This window comes from Periophthalmus magnuspinnatus, chromosome 18 (genome assembly GCF_009829125.3).
Source record: "Periophthalmus magnuspinnatus isolate fPerMag1 chromosome 18, fPerMag1.2.pri, whole genome shotgun sequence".
In the NCBI taxonomy this organism is placed as follows: domain Eukaryota; kingdom Metazoa; phylum Chordata; class Actinopteri; order Gobiiformes; family Gobiidae; genus Periophthalmus; species Periophthalmus magnuspinnatus.
Genome location: NC_047143.1, coordinates 27,736,144 through 27,756,664, shown reverse-complemented (window position 1 = coordinate 27,756,664; position 20,521 = coordinate 27,736,144). Strand labels below are relative to the sequence as shown.

The 20,521-nt window shown below is 47.4% G+C and overlaps 1 protein-coding gene across 1 annotated transcript in view; it reads left to right on the top strand.

Annotated features, from left to right (window-relative positions):
* The first annotated feature begins 10,692 nt into the window (after nt 1-10,692).
* The window catches only part of znf219 (zinc finger protein 219), a 34,166-nt gene continuing 24,337 nt past the window's right edge, over nt 10,693-20,521 (top strand). The window contains exon 1 of the mRNA XM_055229137.1: nt 10,693-10,813. The gene's annotated coding sequence lies outside the window, so the exon portion shown is untranslated. The remainder of the gene's footprint in view (nt 10,814-20,521) is intronic.

The following is a 20,521-nucleotide window of genomic DNA, read 5'->3' as shown; positions in this document are numbered from 1 at the left end:
GCGTTGAGCGTCTCCTTCTCGCCGGTCGCGGGGCTGCGGTCGTAAATCGACATCTGAGCGGTGAATATTGCATAGGAGGAAGTCGTTAATATTTGATGGTCTGCGCGTTCGTGTGGGTGAAACCAATCAGAACGCCGTGATTGGAAAACGGGGACAAAACCTGAGACGAGACGCAGATCTTAAAAAGTGTTGGGGATCCGTGCGGCGGGAGGTCACGTCACCGCCACATTCAAATTCACAAATTGCAAATTGCTATTGAGCCGTTAGTGAATCGATATGTAATCTGTTTGGTCGGAGGAGCGTGCTCGGCGCGGCGCTCGGCGCGGCGCCCGTAGCTGTTTGGTACATTGCATTATATCGGCCTCGCTGTAATGAAGTCCATGTTTCATTCTTACGCGGCTCGTGTCATATTCAGATCGCTGAGGTGGAACGCCGCAGCGTTAATGAACAAACTTTGAGCTTTTTCATCTTTTTCTTCATGTTTACATTTTTATAGCAAATGTTGGAAATGCATGAAAAGAATTGTAATGTTTTTGTACTGTTCAAATAAAACTGGATCATATTTTCAGAAGGTTTCACTCTGTGTTTTGTGTTTATTTGTAGAGTGTAGAGTTTGGGACACCGCAGGGAAACGGCCACACGGGGGCAGCAGTGGGTCAAGTCCAGGGGTCGTGACATTTAACCCCTAAAAGAGACAAATGAACCTCCACAGAAAAAGAAACACTGGAGCTGCAGACTCTTTTCTAAAATGAAGATAACTCTGAATATACTGGATTTTTAACATTTACACTTTGTTTAAACTGTAGTGTTTGTAAAATCTCTGCTTAAATGTTTCTTGTTCTTCTGGTTAAAGTGCCGTCTGCTCCTGACGGTCTGCGTCTGCTCAGCGTCTGCGTCTGCTCTGCGTCTGCTCTGTGTCTGCATCTGCTCATTGTCTGCGTCTGTCGGGGCTGAAGTTTCATGTTTCAGGACTGAAGCTGTGTCTGTGAGGCTGAGGTTTGTTTTTCTCATAGTTCATGGTGGAGAAAAGCTGCTCAGACAAATGTGGATCTGAACATCGACTCCACGTGAAGATTTCTCCATAAATGCAGCGTTTTGGTGGTGAGTGCGACGCTTATTTTGAACAATTAAAAATAATAAAATAGCGTCTTATTTTAATATTTCAAGATCACAATAATCCTCCAATTTAAACGACAATTAAAAAAAAAGAACTAACACAAATAAAAACACTTGAGTTAAATATTTATCATTTATTGTTGTAAGTCACATGGAGCCTCAGTGTCTCTGCTCTACTGGAGTCTGCGGTTGTGTCCTTTGGCAAGACACTTGTCCAATACTCAGTCGGTCGAGTGTTTGCCCCCTCATCTGAAGGTTGTCGGTTCAACTCTCAGTCTGATCTGAAGGTTGTCGGTGTGATTCCTGCTCTGACGTTGAACATTTACAAACGCTGGTGGACATTTCTGTGAAAAGTCCTGTTTTATCTCATGTTTTAAATGGAAAGTCCTCAAAATGGCGCCTTCATCAGAAAACTGAATCCACCAATAGTTTGAAGAAGAAACTGATTCATTTGACGAATAATTTTCTCTCTAAATGTTGAGTTTTTAAATGTTCATATTTAAACTGTAAAGGCCTCTGCGACAAATCGAACAAACAAAATAAATAAAAAAATAAAATGAATAAACCCGCCTGGACCGTCGGAGCGTGGATCTGTTCGGGACATAAATATATTTGCGTTTCGTCGAGGGGCCGCGCTCGGACGCTCGGACTCACGCTGGACGATGATATAACTCCAGACAAACACATTTTCAAACAGTTTGAGTCGGGATCAAATTGTGGGAGTGAGAGAAGGTCCAGGACAGATAAAAGACGAGAGGAGGAGGGGGCAGGAACTCGAGGGGGGGGGGGACAGTAGGTGGGAATTATGGGAAATACGGGGCAGACAGACAGAGAGGCACATTCTAGGGAGCGAGGGGAAAAAAAGACGACAAGAATAGAGAGAGGCTTATATAGAACAGAAAGTGGAGTTAGATTTTTTTTTGGATGGAGAGACTCGGGGCGAGCGGCGGCGGAGGAGCGGTCGGGGAGAGAGAGCGGGGTAAAAAGGGGGCCGTGTTGACAAAGCAGCGAGACGGAGCGGAACAAAGGGAACGTGAAGAGAATGAGACGGGGGGAACATCAAAGGGATTTTTCAGCCCTGGTTACCGGGACAACACGCATTTGCATACGATTAGCTTTTTACATCATATTAAGAAGAGAGGGATGGAGGGAGGGAGGGAGGAGAGGAACATAGATCATACAGTTAGACACACACAGATTGAGAGAAAAAGAGAGCGGAAGAACGAGGGAGAGCGACATGGGGAGAGAGGGAGGAGAAAGGAGGGAGACCGGAACTTAAGAGAGAGAGAGAGAGAGAGAGAGAGATGATGAAACGGGGAAGGAGAGAGAGAGACAGAGTAACAAAGATGAGCAAATGATAAATTTGGAGAAAAGAGAGAGTGATGATGAGGATAAAGAGAGAATGAGAGAAAGGGGGGAAGAGCAGAGAGGAGGAGAGAGAGACAGAGAGAATGATGATGGAAATAAAGAGGGAGAATAAGTAACAAAGATGAACAAAGGATAGATTTGGAGAAAAGAGAGTGATGATGAGAATAATGAGAAAGAAGAGGAAGAGCAGAGAGGAGAGAGAAAGAAAGGAGAAAATGAAGGGGAGAAAGAGTGATGATGAGAATAAAGAGGAAGAATGAGAGTAACAAAGATGAGACGATAGATTTGGAGAAAGAGAAGATGAGAATAAAGAGAAAGAGAGAGAAGGGGAAGAGCAGAGAGAGGAGGAAGGGAGAGGAGGGAAAGAGAAAGAGTGTGAGAGAAGATGAGAAAAAGAGGGAGAATGAGAGATGAGGAAGAGTAGAAAGAGGAGGGAGGGAGAGATGATGAGAATAAAAAGGAGAATGAGAGAAAGGGAAAGAGGGAGAGAGTGATGAAGAGGAGAGTAAAGCAGGTGCGCTGTCAGGTCACCTCAGGGTCAGACTCTGGGTCACTGTCGTTCACTGACCTTTGGCCGAGTCTGGACACTGGTGTCTGTGTCTCTGACCCTTTGACCCTTTAAGACGGGCCGGGGTCAGTCCCTGAGAGGTCAAAGGTCTGGACACGCCCCCTCAGTCTGTTTCATGTCACGTTTATGAAGTGACACACGGAGTTAGAAGAAAAAAGTGAATTATTTTTCAATAAAGAAAAAGGCAAAGAATTTGAATAAAAATAATCAAATATTTACATCGAATGAATCTGAGGTCGTGTTTATAAAATGTACATTCAGACACATGAGTCTCTGGATTTGACAGTTTACATTTGATTTTTGACGTTTTTAGATGTAAAAAGCTGCAGATGTTACTGATCTGATGTGTCTGTTAAAGTTCATTTTTACCTCTAGATTTCTGTCCTGAGTTGAAGGTTTTAGAGAGACACTGGAGGAGACTGACACTTTCTCTGTGACACATTATTGTTGTGTATTAACTGTCCTAACAGCAGCATGTAGAGACTGAACAACAGGGGCCCCAGGACTGACCCCTGGGGCACCCCACAGGTCAGGGACATTTTATCTGAGACACATTCTCCAATTTCAACAAAGTACTGTTTTCTAGACAGGACTTGAACCTTTTTTTTTTTGTTTTTGTATTTGTTTTTTTCAGCAGGTCCTCAAAGACGAGAGTGAAAAGATTTAAACCAGAAGAAGAATGTGACGATTCTGTGGAGCCGATACTCCACAGACTCATGATCTGTAGAGTATCATGTGTAGTATCGTGCGTAGTATCGTGCGTAGTATCGTGCGTAGTATCGTGCGTAGTATCGTGCGTAGTATCGGTCCTGTGTATTGGTGTAGTATCGGTCCTGTGTGTTGGTGTAGTATCGGTCCTGTGTATTGGTGTAGTATCGGTCCTGTGTATTGGTGTAGTATCGGTCCTGTGTGTTGGTGTAGTATCGGTCCTGTGTATTGGTGTAGTATCGGTCCTGTGTATTGGTGTAGTATCGGTCCTGTGTGTTGGTGTAGTATCGGTCCTGTGTATTGGTGTAGTATCGGTCCTGTGTATTGGTGTAGTATCGGTCCTGTGTATTGGTGTATATGGAGTCTGACCGTTGAGCCGGGCCTCATTATGGTGAGGTCCTCGGGGCCTGGGCCTCAGTTCTGTGGATTAAACATCATCAGAAAAACACGACCATCATAAAAACCATTACACCTGTTACTATGGACACACAGCCCCCGGCAACGCACAACGTGGAACATTATCCTCTGTGTGTGACACTCCACCCTCCACCCTCCACCCCTGCACCAACGCTCCATCCCTCCATCCCTCTATCCCTCCATCCCTCTATCCCTCCATCTCTCTTCCCCTCCATCCCTCCTCCTCTCCTCCCGTCTCCATCCCTCCATCCTTCACCTCCACTTCTGTGAAACATAAATCCAAACACATTTTCATAAACGTCGTGTTTTTTTCTTATGTTTCTGTTTTATTTTCCTCCTAAATGTAAAAGTAAAAATCAACTGAAACTGTCCTGCCCCGAATGAAAGAAACACAAATGTGTAACCTCAAAACTCATCATCCTCGTTTAGTCCTGGTTCAGTCCTGGTTTAGTCCTGGTTCAGTCCTGGTTTAGTCCTGGTTTATTTCTCTGACGTCTTTAGGCTTCACTTTATGAATAAACTGTGAAAAAAAATCATGTGACATTTGTTAATTTAAACTGACAGAGACAATCAGGAATAAACCAGGTCTAAACCAGGTCTAAACCAGGACTAGACCAGGACTAAACCAGGACTAAACCAGGACTAAACCAGGACTAAACCAGGTCTATGTTGTTCAGATGTTGGTTTTGCTCTGGCTCCATTTTCACCTTTAACAGATTTACACATAAACATAAACCAGTTTAAGTTCATGTAAAATGACTTTTCTTCACTGTGAATTTGCCCTTTATCCCTCCTCCTCTCCTCCTCCTCTCCTCCTCCTCTCTCTCTTTTCCTCCTCTCTTCCTCCTCTTCTTCTCTCCGTTCTGCCATTCCATTGTCGTCCATGAATGATATTTTCAATTCAAATTCCATATCCATCTTTCATTGTTCCCTTTCTTTGCTCACTTCCCTCTCCTCTTTTCACCTCCTCACATCCCTCCCTCCTCTCTCTCTCTCTCTCCATCCCTCCCTCTCTCCTTTGTCTGATTGCTTGTTGTCTGTTAATGATCTTTTCAATCTGCCCCATCCATCCATCCACGCTGTTCTACCTTTTCGCTTTTGCCCCCTCCCTTTCTTTTCCCCCCCTGTTTCTTCACCTCCCCCCTCTCTCCCTCTCTCCCTCCTCCCCCTCCCCCCTCCTCCCTCTCTCCCTCTCTCTCTCGTTGATTGTAAGTGTGACGCTCCGCTGCCCTCAGTATTGTACCGATAGGCGTCGTGGTATTAGCCGTTGTCTGGGCGCTTTTGGGTGAAGAGAGGAGAGAGAGGGGAAGGGTGGGGGCGGGCGGGGCGGGTGGAGGCGGGCGGCGGCGGCGAGGGGCGGCGAGGGGGGCGGGGCCTGGGCCTTGTCTGTGCATATATGTCTGTGTGGGGGGGTCGGGGGGTTGGTTTTTACAGTATCAATACTGTGTGACACTGCGACAAAAAGGACAGAGAGAGCCATGCATCCCTCCATCACCCCCTCCATCACCCCCTCCTCCCCCTCTTTCTCCCTCTTCTCCCCCTCTCCCTCCCTCCTCTCCCTCATCCCCCTCTCATTCCCCCATCTCCCCCTCTCGCCTTCGTTCTCTCCCTCCTCCGTTTAGCCCCAAAATCAATGACTCCCTCTCTCTCTCCTCCCCCCCTTCTTCCTCTCTCCCTCTTCTCCTCCTCCTTCTCTTTTTCCCCCATTTCCCCCTCGCCTTTGTTTTCTCCCTCTGCTCCCCCCACTCCCCCCTCTGTCCCTCCTCCGTTTACCCCAAAATCAATGCCTCCCTCCTCCTCCTCCTCCTCTCCCTCTTCTCCCTCTCTCTCCTCCCTCTCTCTCCTCTCTCTCCTCCCCCTCTCTCTCCCCTCTCTCCTCCCCCTCTCCTCGCTCCTCCATTGATCTGATCCATATCTGGTGCACATGTCCGTATCGATCCGCCCCCACCCTCGCCTCCACCCGTCTCCTCTCCTCCTCTTTCACTCAGGTTTGATCAGATTTCTCTCTCCGTGCCATCTCTCCGTCCTCACCCCTCCGTCCCTCCGTCTCTTCCTCCTCTTCTTTTCTTCCTCTCGTGTTGTTCGTCTCACTCACTCTCTGCATATTAATTGGTGCATTTCTACTGCGGAGGAGAAAACAATCAAAGAGCGAGGGGAGGGTGGAGACGCGGCCGCGGCGGAGCTGATGCCAAAGGCCCGTGGGCACATGTGTGGCACGGGCACATACACACACACACAACGCACACAGACACACAACGCACACAGACACACACACAGACACACAACGCACACACACACACACACACACAACGCACACATACACACAGGGGCAGACACAGTGACATATGGAGACACAGACAAAGCGTTTGAGAGAGAGAGAGAGAGAGAGAGAGAGAGAGAGAGAGAGAGTGCTGACATGAAGAAAACACGTCTACAACACACACACAACACACACACACAACACACACATACACACACATATACACACATATTTATATGAACACACACACAGATGTTCCAGATAAAACAGGACCAATCACATCTGGACGTGAAACAGGAACAACAAAATAATGAAACCTGCAGAAACAGATCACCTGTGTGTCAGATGCCCTCCCCGTGTGTCAGATGCCCTCCCTGTGTGTCAGATGCCCTCCCCGTGTGTCAGATGCCCTCCCTGTGTGTCAGATGCCCTCCCCGTGTGTCAGATGCCCTCCCTGTGTGTCAGATGCCCTCCCTGTGTGTCAGATGCCCTCCCTGTGTGTCAGATGCCCTCCCTGTGTGTCAGATGCCCTCCCTGTGTGTCAGATGCCCTCCCTCTCTTTTCACATGTCACTTTTCACGTTTCTCTTAAAACCTCAGTTTCTTCTGAATAATTCATATTTTCCAAAGTGTTAAAGCTGCATTATGTAACTTTTCTTGTGGAGATTCCTCCGTCTCCATGGAAGTGTTAACGCTCGGCCTGGAATGTTCCACACTCTGGCATTAAACACATATCTGTTTTCACTGCTGTTCTAACAGTGAGCAGAGCCTCCTCTCCACAGATCTGACCTGTGACCTGACACGTCCATGGAGGGACATCTGTTTAACACCAAAGTGCAGTTTTATACAAACCACAGCCCTGTAGTGTTCAGTCCACAAAACAGAGGGAAACTCTCACAAAAGTCCCACACTGCTGCTTTAAAACAGAGAGAAGTGACAGTGAAGTGCACAAGAACACACACACACACACACACACACCCCGACACACACACACACACACACACACACAGACACCCCGACACGTGTGTGTGTCTGACCTCTGACCTGCTGATGGTGAAACTGTGGAACATTATGATCAAAGAAACCGTCGCTGTGGCAACGAGCAGAAAAGTGACATAGTGCAGCTTTAAGAGCGACCTTTAAAGGGCCTGTATCTAATTTTTACTGTAACACACACTCACTCACTCACACACACACACACACACACACACACACACACACACACACACACACACACACACACACACACCAAAGACCCAGACCTACACCAGGTCCAGGGCAGGTCCACATCACTGAACCTCAGGTCTGTGTGTGTCACTCTGTGTGTGTCACTCTGTGTGTGTCACTCTGTGTGTGTCACTGTGTGTGTCACTCTGTGTGTGTGTCACACTGTGTGTGTCACTCTGTGTGTGTCACACTGTGTGTGTCACACTGTGTGTGTCACTCTGTGTGTGTCATATAAAGTTGTTGGTCTGATTTCAGACACATGTTGCTCTGTTGTTGTGCCCTGGAGCCTCACACTTGTCTGTTTGTACATGTGTTTGTGAGCAGCTCTTGAGGAAATCCCAAAGTGCACGATAGCATGCTAGTTGTTGTTTTACAGTGAAAGTAAAAGTGTAAAGTTTTGATCCTGGTGAATGTGAGGAGTGACCTCTGACCTCTGCAGAAATGAACCAGGCGTGTGAATAAATGTCGTGTTTATGGTTGAGTTTTTATGTTTGGATTTGATGTTTTTCAGATTTTGTCTCATGTTTTTAAATCAGTGAAGCTGCAGGATGTGGACAAGTAAAAAAAAGTTTATAGATCACAGGAAGTAGAGTCTGTCATCAGGACAAAGTCCGTCTGAAATGCATTGTGGGTATTAAAGACACAGGGTAGTGTCGCCCGCTCGTCTCCATGGAGACAGACCTGTTTAATGGAATAATGTGGAACTTTGTAGATAAAGTAAAAATATCTGACCTTAAATATCCCAGATGACACGCCAGATATGTGACATAATCATCCTGGTCCTGAGGGCGCACCACCTGCACCACCCGCACCACCTGCACCACCCGCACCACCCGCACCACCCGCACCACCTGCACCACCCGCACCACATGCACCACATGCACCACCTGCACCACCCCCACCACATGCACCACCTGCACCACATGCACCACCTGCTCCAAATGTGATTCAACTTTGTCTAAACTCACAAATATGTGAGTTTAGACAAAGTTGACATCACATATACATCACATATGTTATCACATGTCAGATCACATATATGATATCATATATTGCAGATATAACATCACATATAAGATCACATATGTTATCACATATATAACATTACATGTATGACATCACATGTCAGATCACATATATGTTATCACATATGACATCACATGTATAACATCACTAAAACTGCACCATCTTTAACCTAAAACTATACCATTTTTAAACTAAATTCCTCCATATTTACTCCATCAGTGTTCCTGTGTCAGGTGGAGCGTTGGTTCAGGTGGAGCGTTGCTTCGGGTGGAGCGTTGCTTCGGGTGGAGCGTTGCTTCGGGTGGAGCGTTGCTTCGGGTGGAGCGTTGCTTCGGGTGGAGCGTTGCTTCAGGTGGAGCGTTGCTTGTATACTTTACTGCACTTTTCTTACACTAGTATAAAGCTGCACTATGTCACTTTTTACTGGAGGGTGCACCACCTGCTTGTCTCTGTGGAGAGATGTTGCTCTGGAATGTTCCATAGTGTGGCATTAAACTCCATGGAGATAAGCACCAGGCCAAGTTACAGATCAGATCTGTGGAGAGTAAGAACACTTCATTATGAAATGTTTCACCACAAAACTTTATCAGAATCAGAATCAGACTTTTATTTCACTGAACGAGTCACAAACTGAACTTTGTCCAGTGAGAAAGAGAAACACAAAACTCTGAAGAATAAAATATAAACTTAAAAAGATAAAATACAGAGTCAGATACAAACAGAACAACAGAAGAGGACATCAGAACATCTGTGCAAACATGACTTATTAAAGTGTCCAGTTTTATAAAGTGTCATGAGACAAACTGCAGAGGAACAAACTCTTATGACCAGAGGTTCTGCTCCTGAAGGAGGAAGAGGCTCAAAACGTCCATGTCCAGAGTGAGACGTGTCAACTGCCCCTGAGTCCAGGAGACGCACAGTCCTGCAGATGTAGAAGTCGACCACCTTCTTATTTGATAAAGGAAAGACAGACAAGTTATTGAGGAACATTCCAGGCAGAACAACCTCATCTCCATGGAAACGAGCAGGTGCTGGACCAGAGTGTGGAGTTTGTGTTTCATGAAGAACAAACGGCTCAGGAGTCGATCTGTAGATTTTTATTGTCAGTTACAGTTAAAGCAGCGTCCAGAGACATTTAAAACAGAGACTGAACCGGGGCTTTTTATAGAAGAGTTAAAGTTAAACCCGATAAAGACAAGAAATTTACAGCAAAGTTGAACAAGGTGAGAGTTTTATGACCTTCTCAGAGCGAGGGTCAGATGTTACTGAGACGAGAGAAACAAACAGAGAAACAAACAGAGAAACAAACAGAGAAACAGAGAAACTTAGAACTAAAATGAACAGATCTCAGCCGTTTTCTTCTCTTAGTGTGACATTTCTCCTGCTGCACATTTTAATAAAGTAATAATGTGTGTGTATTTGTACGTGTGTGTGTACTGTCCACAGGAGCATCGTGACCTTTGACTTTTCCATCCACAGCTTCAGTTTCATCCCTGTTTTTCAGTCTGACGCTTTTATCACAGACACGTCCTCAATGTTCCTCACTGTTTCTTTTGTGTTTGATTTAAACTTTGCACCTCACACACACACACACACACACACACCCACCCCCACACACGCACAGGACTGACATGTGTGACATAAAGTGCCCGGATGTGTGTGTCTTTGCTCCTCTGAGTCAAACGAGGCCAAACTTTTCTCCAAACCGTCTCCGCGCGCGTCCATTTTTAGCCCCAAACGCGCAGAGACGTCACCGCAGCAAAATGAACCCGCGCTGCGATTATAATTAACATTTTCAACCTACATCACTCTCCCTCCTCCTCCTCCTCCTCCTCCTCCTCCTCCTCCTCCTTCACCCTATTCTCTCTCTCCTGTGCAATAAATGGGAAAAATGCAAGTGTGAGAGAAAAGAGGAGGAGGAGGAGGAGGAGTGTGAGAGAGAGAGGCAGAGGAGAGTGGCCGGAGGGAGGGAGAGGAGGGAGAGGAGGGAGGAGGAGGAGGGGGGATCGGCGTATGCTTGTATACAACCCTGATTTCCATTTTTTTCTCAACTCGTAATGTATTTAATTCTGGAGAGACGTAATCATGACGTGTCGTGTCATTAATCTGCTCGCCGCCTCTCCCGTAAGTACTGAGCTTTACTTTAGCCACAGCCCGAATCTGCGTTTATCCAACTCTATTTCACACTATTCTGTTTACATGTGCACTTTTACGCATGGGCGCGTCACGCACGGCGCGGTTTGGCTCTGGTTTGGCTCTGGTTTGGCTCTGGTCTGGTTTGGTTCGGTTTGGTTCGGTTCAGACGCGGGGGCAGACTGAGGCTGTGGTTCTACTTGTACTTGTATTTGTACTTGTACTTGTACTTGATTTTTCAGGACTTTGCAGTTCGGTGCGTGTGCGTGAGTGATTGGCGTGTCGCATGTGGCCGTGCGTGTGTCGTGCGTGTGTCGTGCGTGTTCCTGTGTCATGTATGTGGCGCGTGCACGGCGCAGCCCGGAGCCCGCGCGGCGGAGACAAAAAACCGGATAAAATGAGACATTTGTCACAAAATCCCCCCGCGAGGCTCGAGCCGAGACTCGGGACTCGACGCGGGTCCGTGGCTCGGGTCCGTGCGCGGGTCTGTGCGCGGGTCCGTGCTCGGGGCGTGTGTAAGTGCGTAAAAGTCTCCTGAAGTGGAAAAACGCGGATTATTCCTCAAATGGAGAAACTTTCACGCAGTTGTAGCGGCTCGTGTGTTTGTGGAGTCACGTGTTTGTGGAAAATGTCACAGAAAAACTCGCTTCAGCTTCAGAGAAACACGAAGAACACGAAGCTGCTTCAGAAAAGTGTCTGTACAAAGAGAGAGAGAGTTTAAAATGAGGCAGAGCCGCGCGGTCGACGCGTAAAAGTGGATTTTTCCGCGTGAGAAGTTGATTCTGTGGTCGCAGGTAGATGCGCCTCACTGTGGCTTTTGTGTCTTTTGTGTCCGCGTTTGAGCCGCAGGACACGCGCTCCACGCACACTTCACCTCGTTTTACTCCAACTACTACTGTCCTAACATCACCTCCTCCTGAGAGACCAGAGGAGCAAGTGTCGCCCCGCGCGCTGTCCCTGTCCCTCTCCTGTCTCTGTCTCTGTCCCTGTCCCTGTCCCTGTCTCCTGTCCCTCTCCACACACACATTAACTGCTCTGTGGAGTGTGATTCTGTGTTTTGTGTCGTTCGGAGATTGGAGACAGATTCAAGATGAGCCCTGTTCCTCCTCCTCCCGCGCCTCCTCCCTCCTTCATCTTTGTATAGAAAATTTAAGAACAAAATGGAGCAGGAGACGCGTGACATGACACGGACAACAGCACCTCCTCCACCCGCGCCCCGGCGGCTCTGAGGCGGCTCTGAGGCGGCTCTCTGGCGGCTCTCTGGCGGCTCTCTGGCGGGTTGTGCCCGGGGTTGTGCGCCTGGTCGCGGGGCGCACACTGGGCTCGTGCCGCTGTTTGGGGCTTTGTTTGCGGGTGATTATTTATTTCATTAGCGCGAGTCTGATTGAGATGGCCGCGAGAGGAAGAGGAGGGAGAGGAGGGAGAGGAGGAAGAGGGAGAGGAGGGAGAAGAGGGAGAGGAGGGAGAGGAGGGAGAGGGAGAGGAGGGAGAGGAGGAAGAGGGAGAGGAGGAAGAGGGAGAAGAGGAGGGAGAGCGACTGAAAATGGAAGCACGTCACTGACGCACATCACAGGGCGAGGAGGAAATTCCACTCGAGATAAGAGCAGACGTGTCCCACTGGCCCCGTGTTTAAGGACTAAAGCCCCGAGTCTGAGTCTGTCACAATGTCAGGCTCTTCCGGCTCTTCTGGCTCTTTTCTGACTCTTCTCCGGCTCTTCTCTGGCTCTTCTCTGGCTCTTCTCTGGCTCTTCTCCGGCTCTTCTCCGGCTCTTCTCCGGCTCTTCTCCGGCTCTTCTCCGGCTCTTCTCCGGCTCTTCTCTGGCTCCTCTGGCTCCTCTGGCTCTTCTCTGGCTCCTCTGGCTCTTCTCTGGCTCTTCTCCGGCTCTTCTCTGGCTCCTCTGGCTCTTCTCTGGCTCTTCTCTGGCTCTTCTGGCTCTTCTCTGGCTCTTTTCTGGCTCTTCTCTGGCTCTTCTGGCTCTTCTTGTGTTGACTCTGGTGGAGTCAAGTCCCATTTGAGCTGAACTTGAGATATTTTTAGACATTTACAGATAAATGTGATTTAAGAAAAAGAGCAGTGTCCACAGTGTCCACAGTGTCCACAGTGTCCACAGTGTCCACAGTGTCCACAGTGTCCACTGTGTCCACAGTGTCCACTGTGTCCACAGTGTCCACTGTGTCCACAGCTAAAATACATAAAACATAAATATAACTTCAGACTGTCTTCTTCTTCTTCTTCTTCTTCTTCTTCTTCTTCTTCTTCTTCTTCTTCTTCTTCTTCTTCTTCTTCTTCTTCTTCTTCTTCTTCTTCTTCTTCTTCTTCTTCTTCTTCTTCTTCTTCTTCTCTGGGGTCGGGGGGCGGGGCATCAGTCTGAGCTGTCCCAGACTTCCCTCACCCCAGACACTTCCTCCAGCTCCTCCAGTGGGACCCCAGGGTCAGAGACATAGTCTCTCCAGTGTGTCCTGGGTCTTCCCTGGGGTCTCCTCCAGGTGGGACATGAACACCTCCCCAGGAGGAGACCAGGAGGAGTCCTGAGCCTCCTCTGCTCCTCTATCAGATGTAACATCAGAGCCTCCTGTGTGGCTTGTGGCAGGGCATCTGGGTGTTTCACTGTGTTATATTTTATATTTTTGATTCAGTTTAATTTGACTGAAGTGAATCTGCAGGTTCATGTTTAAAGAAACAGTGAGTCACATTTCACTGTTTTAGTCCATGAAAAACATGAAAAACATGAAAAACATGAGTCACTTTCATTTTCACACGAGTTTGATTCAGTCAAAAATACAACAACTGAACACAGAGTACTACACAGTACTACAGAGTACTACACAGTACTACACAGTACTACACTGTACTACAGAGTACTACACAGTACTACACTGTACTACACAGTACTACACAGTACTACACTGTACTACTCGCTGTTCGAGTCTTTTCTGTTTTAACTTTTAACTTTGTGTCTGAAGAAAATACAAATACAAACAGAACAGTCCAGTTACTTCACTCGACTTTACTCTTGTTTTGTTTGTGTCCTGAGGTCAAAGGTCACTGATTCATTTGTAAAACAACAAAAATCACTTAAAGCTGCTCTGTGGAACTTTCCAGGCTCCCTTTACCAGCCTCACTCTGCCGTGTCTCTGCTCGTAATACTCCACAGTGTGGCATTAAAGATGTGTATCCTCACAGAGTCAGATCTGTGGAGAGGCGACTCCACTCACAGGAAAAGCACAGGCTCCTCAGAAAAAACAAACAAAAACACTTAACTGTTGATTAAATGTATTTTACATTTAATGCCCCAGTGTGGAATATTACAGGCAAAGCAATAACATCTCCATGGAGACAGAAAAGTTACACTGTGCATCTTTAAAGCTCCTGTATCACAAACTGAATCCATGTTATAATGTGACCTTTAACCTTTAGGTCAGAGATAAGAGACGACTCCAGGAAATGACCCACATGATTCTAGAGAAGGTGGAGTTTAAAACACAGCGGAGCACTTCCTGTATCACATGATGACATCACAAGGTGGAACAGAGTGTGCAGTTTGTTAAACACGTGAGAATCAAACAGATCAGAGCACACGAGTAAAAAGTCAAGAACATTTAAAGTGAAAATGAGTCGAGTTTTGCTCAGATCAAAGTCGTGATTCTGTTGAGTTCAAGTTTTCAGTCGATGTTTCAGTCGATGTTTCGGTCAATGTTTCAGTTGTTGTTTCAGTCGTTTCAGTCGATGTTTCAGTCGATGTTTCGGTCAATGTTTCAGTTGTTGTTTCAGTCGTTTCAGTCGATGTTTCAGTCGATGTTTCGGTCAATGTTTCAGTCGTTGTTTCAGTCGATGTTTCGGTCAATGTTTCAGTTGTTGTTTCAGTCGTTTCAGTCGATGTTTCAGTCGATGTTTCGGTCAATGTTTCAGTCGTTGTTTCAGTCGATGTTTCGGTCAATGTTTCAGTTGTTGTTTCAGTCGTTTCAGTCGATGTTTCAGTCAATGTTTCGGTCAATGTTTCAGTCGATGTTTCAGTCGTTTCAGTCGATGTTTCAGTCGATGTTTCAGTTGATGTTTCAGTCGATGTTTCAGTTGATGTTTCAGTCGATGTTTCAGTTGATGTTTCAGTCGATGTTTCAGTTGATGTTTCAGTCGATGTTTCAGTTGATGTTTCAGTCGATGTTTCAGTTGATGTTTCATTCGATGTTTCAGTCGTTTCTTGTGTCGAGGCTGGAGATGTTGATGACTTTAGACCGAGCTGTCGTCCTCAGAGACAAACGTCCAGAACAGGAGCACAGACGTGTGCGACCTCCAGGGGTCAGCACTGAACACACAGGAGGAGGAGCTCTGACCTCTGACCTGGACACACTCTGACCTCTGACCTCGGCTCAGGTCACATGTATGGGGCAGATGTTCCAGTGTAGATGTTCCAGTGTAGATCAGCCACTCGCTCGTGTCCAGATAAGAAGAGTGTTGGAATGTTACACAGTGTGGCATTAAAGTCTCCACAGAGACGAGTGAGGACGGTCTGTTTACAGAAATGTGTCTGTGATGATCTGTCGTGCAGACAGATCATCACATGTCCATCCTTCAGTATTTCTCTCTCTCTCCCTCCCTCCCTCTCCCTCTCTCCCTCTCTCTCTCTCTCCCTCCCTCTCCCCCCCTCCCTCCCTCCCTCCCTCCCTCCCTCCCTCTCTCTCTCTCTTTCACACTTTCTCTTTGTGAACAGTCTTAGGACATAAAGGACATAAAGTGTAAAGTTTTAATCTGGAGCTTGTGTATTCATCAGAATGTTACAGAGTGTGGCATTAAAGTGATGGACGGGTCAAACGCACGACCTGTCAATCACTCTCTCTCTCTTTCTCTCTCATCTATCTCTCCATTTTTCACTATTCACGTCTCTCACTTCTCCTCCTCTCCCTCCTCTCTCTCCTTCATTCCTCTCTCTCTCTGCCCCTCCTTTATGTCTCCCCTTCTCTCTCTCGCCCCCCTCTTCTCTCTCTCTCTCTCTCTCCTCTCTTCTTCTCCCACAGTGCACCTCCAGTCTCTCCTCTTTCTCTTCTCTCTCTCGCTCTTCACTCTTTCTCTCTCGGCTCATTCCATTTTCTCTGTCTCTTGTTTTTTTCTCCTCTTTTTACCGTCGTTCTCACAGTGCGCCCGACACACATCTCTTTACCCTCCTCCCTCAGTACTTCACTTGCCCTCTACCCCCTCCCTCCCTCCTCTCCTCCTCCTCCTCCTCCTCCTCCTCTTCTTCTCTCTTTACATTTGTAGAATAAAACCACATGGAGCAGGTGCCACTTGGACCTTACACAGTTACAGCGGCTCATGGAGTTTAGAGTTACACCCCTCCCTCCATCCCTCCATCCCTCCATCCCTCCATCCCTCCTCTAATTTGTTCATATATATCTCTTGTTCTCTCTTTCTACTTTCTCCCTCCTTTACTACTTCTCTCTCTCTCATACCTAACACTTTTCTCTCATTTCTTGAATTCTTTTTCACTCTTTCTCTCTCTTTGTTCTCTCTCTTTTCATATACCTCTTCTTCTTCTCCGTCTCTCTCCCCCTGTACGTCCCTATATGATTCTCTCTCTCTATTGTCTGTTCCCCTCTTCTCTCTCACGGTGCATCCCCCTCTCCTCCCTCGTTCTTTACACTCTATTAAGAGTCTACATCCAGGTGCCACTTAGCCTCCAGTCGAGGGGCAGATAAAGAGAGAGACGGAGAGACGGAGAGAGAGAGAGAGGGAGGAATAAAGGAGAAGAGCGCTGCACCAATCAAGGTTTTGCTGATTGATATAATTGGGTCGTTAGCGCTCAGCGGGAGAGACACCTGCTCGGCCTCACTCTGCACAATCTGCTCCATTGTGACGCGCGGAGACGCTAACGCTCACGCTAATGTTCACGCTAAAGATTAGCCTTAGCGTTAGCCGCTAGCTGAGGTGACGATATCGATACTGAGACGAGGGATTTAAGTGAGTCAGACGATACCAGAAAGACGGAAAAGAACAAAATGAGACAGAAAAGAGAAGAAAACGAGACAAAACAAAAATAAAAGTGTCCAGACGTGTTTGTGTTGAGGAAATAAAAGTTTAAATATGAGACTTTCTGGGCCAAACGTGGTCACACTTTTATTACATCAGCTCATGTTTCCAGTCGTAACATTGGAGACGTTTCAGTTGTGTGGATATCTGATGCTAGTATCTGTGCGTCGTAGCGTTAGCGTTAGCTCGCGGGCGCAGAGGGAGGGGCTGTTGAGCGTTGGTCAGATTTTGAGCGTTTTGTGATATTTATAAATCTCAGACGTTTCACTCCGGCCCCGGGGCTGAAACATGAGCTCATAAAGTCACACTCAGTGATTTAGAGACGCACAAATGTGACGCACAACAAGGACAAAACTGTCTCACATATGCATTTTGTCACTGTCGCCCCCTCCTGGCCGGAGTCTGAACAAATAAACCTGAGAATCACAGACAAAAGGTTCACACACAGACTTTATGTGAACGACTCATCTGCCTCGCTCTGATTGGCTCTTTGGTTGCTATGATACTGGAGGTCGTATTTCCAAATATGAAACTCATGTCCAGATTCACCGCTTCAGCCTCGAGGAGCTTCGTTTGACGTTTGTTTAGATTTTGTTGCTCTAATAATAAATCGTCTCATTTTAAACTGAACTTTATGAATATCAGTCCTTTTTTTTAAAAGTTGAAATAAACTTTATCGTCCCCATTTTTTGACCCCAAAATCGCCGCATTGTAATGATTCTCTGCATTTGACCCGTCTGTCGTACACTGGTCTGTGTGAGCAGGGTCTGAAATGTTCCACTGTGCAGCATTAAATCAGTTATGAAAAATACAATGAGAAACATCCATCTGTCCTGTCCACAGTCTGTCCTGTCCAGAGTCTGTCCTGTCCAGAGTCTGTCCTGTCCACAGTCTGTCCTGTCCACAGTCTGTCCTGTCCACAGTCTGTCCTGTGCAGAGTCTGTCCTGTGCAGAGTCTGTCCTGTCCAGAGTCTGTCCTGTCCACAGTCTGTCCTGTCCACAGTCTGTCCTGTCCACAGTCTGTCCTGTGCAGAGTCTGTCCTGTGCAGAGTCTGTCCTGTCCAGAGTCTGTCCTGTCCACAGTCTGTCCTGTCCACAGTCTGTCCTGTCCACAGTCTGTCCTGTCCACAGTCTGTCCTGTCCACAGTCTGTCCTGTCCAGAGTCTGTCCTGTCCACAGTCTGTCCTGTCCACAGTCTGTCCTGTCCACAGTCTGTCCTGTCCACAGTCTGTCCTGTGCAGAGACACATGCAGCACCTTGTCCCACACGTGTCTTCAGGTCATGTGACGCTCTGAGGGGACACGAGTCCCAGGGGCTTAAGTCAAATCAAGTGTCTTCTATATTAAGTCTTATATGATTCTCATGTCTGTGTGAGGCTCTCGCGGCTCTCGCGGCTCTCGCGGCTCTCGCGGCTCTCGCGGCTCTCGCGGCTCTCGGGTTTTGGATCAGCTCAAGGTTGAATCTTATACTGAAAATATCCTTAAAATGAGAAGAAGATGATGATGGCTCCGGTTTAGAGCGAAAAACAGAAGGAGTCAGAGGTCAGAGGTCAGGGGTCTACAGTTTGATGATGTGATGAGGCAGAGGTCTGTGGAACAGCTCCATTATTCTGCATAAAAACGTCTAAATCTGTAGTTTAGATCTGTACAGACATGATCTCTGTGTGTCAGATGCCCTCCCTGTGTGTCAGATGCCCTCCCTGTGTGTCAGATGCCCTCCCAGTGTGTCTTTCTCTGAAGAGTGATCCTTGTTCTTCATATTTCTGTCTGTTTTTGTCGTTTTTTCTGGACGTGTTTGAACAGAATCAAACTCTTAAAACTAAATAAATCTTCCTCAGACGTTCTCCTCCTCCTCCTCCTCCTCCTCCTCCTCCTCCTCCTCGTCCTGCTCCTTAAACCAGAGGAGGAGTTAAAGTCCTCGTCTTCTGCCCCCTCTGGTGACCCCGGGGCGCCGCACGTTTAAACCCTGAAGGATCCGTTCGCCTCCTCGGCCCCGCCCCCTTTCCTGCGCGTCACGGCGCGTCGCGATTGGCCGGGTCGGGAGCCAGAGCGCCGTCTGTCGAGCCGTGATGATGTTTGAGCGTCGGGTTTGTGCAGTTGGACGGTTCCTCTGTGTGTGGAGCTTCATTCATAAAACGCAGGCTGCAGATGGAGGCAGTGGGCAGAGAGTCGGGGGGATGTGAGGATACGGAGGAGAGGAGCATCATGGGAAACACATTCAGAGAGTAGTCACGTGACCAGCGCCGCTTTGGAACGGTTCCTTAACGTAAACGGTTGGAATCGGATCTCAGTTGATCTCTTTTTATGTCAAATTTGTGTCAATTTTTACGCTGAAAAATGAAAAACAAACCTGGCGACGCACAAAGACACAGATTTAACGTCGTAAAATCAGATTTAACTCGCGTCTTTGTGGATAAAACGAGCCTTTTCTCGTATAAACAGATTAAAAAAGAGCCACGCGTTTGAACGGCTCTTTCAAATGAACCGATCCAAAAAAGAGCCGAAAGTCCCGTCGCCGTCAGACAAACCTGGGAATCGCATGAACCGTCACGATACGATTCACGATACCTGGCTCAAAAATCTGATACTAATCGATACTAAAACTAGAACCGGATCCAGATACTCAGATACTCGTTTGAGCTGGTATCGATACTGAAAGAATCGCAACTCAATCTTCTTTTTTTTTTTTTTTTTTATGAGAACAGTGTGAGATTTAATGTAAAATAAACAGACACTTTTTTTTTGTGTCTAATGATCAAACACGTCTGAGCTGTAGGAAGTGTGTGATTAGCATGCTAGTTGTCGCTCTGGTCTCGTTTAAGCTCATCGTGGTGAGTCTTCAGGGTGTTCTGAGCGCGTGAAGTGAATCAGGAGGAACTAAAACCACTGAAAACTTTAAATGACACGTTGCTGTCGGAGGAGGAGCGGTGCACCTCCTGTGGCCACAGGAGGTGCACCGCTCCTCCTCCGACAGCTTCAGACTCTACTTATTTTAAACGAGTAAAAAGTCCAAAGATGAGTCAGAGCAGAAGAGTTCAGGCCGAGGTGAAGAGGAGGAACCGGAGAAAGTAGCATTTAAAAAACCACAAACCCAAATGACACACACCACACACAGAGACAGAAGAGGGCGCCAAAGAGACAGAAGAGGGCGCCACAGAGACAGAAGAGGGCGCCAAAGAGACAGAAGAGGGCGCCAAAGAGACAGAAGAGGGCGCCACAGAGACAGAAGAGGGCGCCACAGAGACAGAAGAGGGCGTCACAGAGACAGAAGAGGGCGCCAAAGAGACAGAAGAGGGCGCCACAGAGACAGAAGAGGGCGCCGCAGAGACAGAAGAGGGCGCCGCAGAGACAGAAGAGGGCGCCGCAGAGACAGAAGAGGGCGCCAAAGAGACAGAAGAGGGCGCCAAAGAGACAGAAGAGGGCGCCAAAGAGACAGAAGAGGGCGCCAAAGAGACAGAAGAGGGCGTCACAGAGACAGAAGAGGGCGCCGCAGAGACAGAAGAGGGCGCCGCAGAGACAGAAGAGGGCGCCACAGAGACAGAAGAGGGCGCCGCAGAGACAGGGGTCACTGTGATCAGAGAACTTTGTAGAAACGCAATGATGTTACTATTGAGAACAGAGTCATTCAGAAAACTGTGAGGTAGAAAAGTGAAACAAACAGGAGCAGGGCGAGGTTCT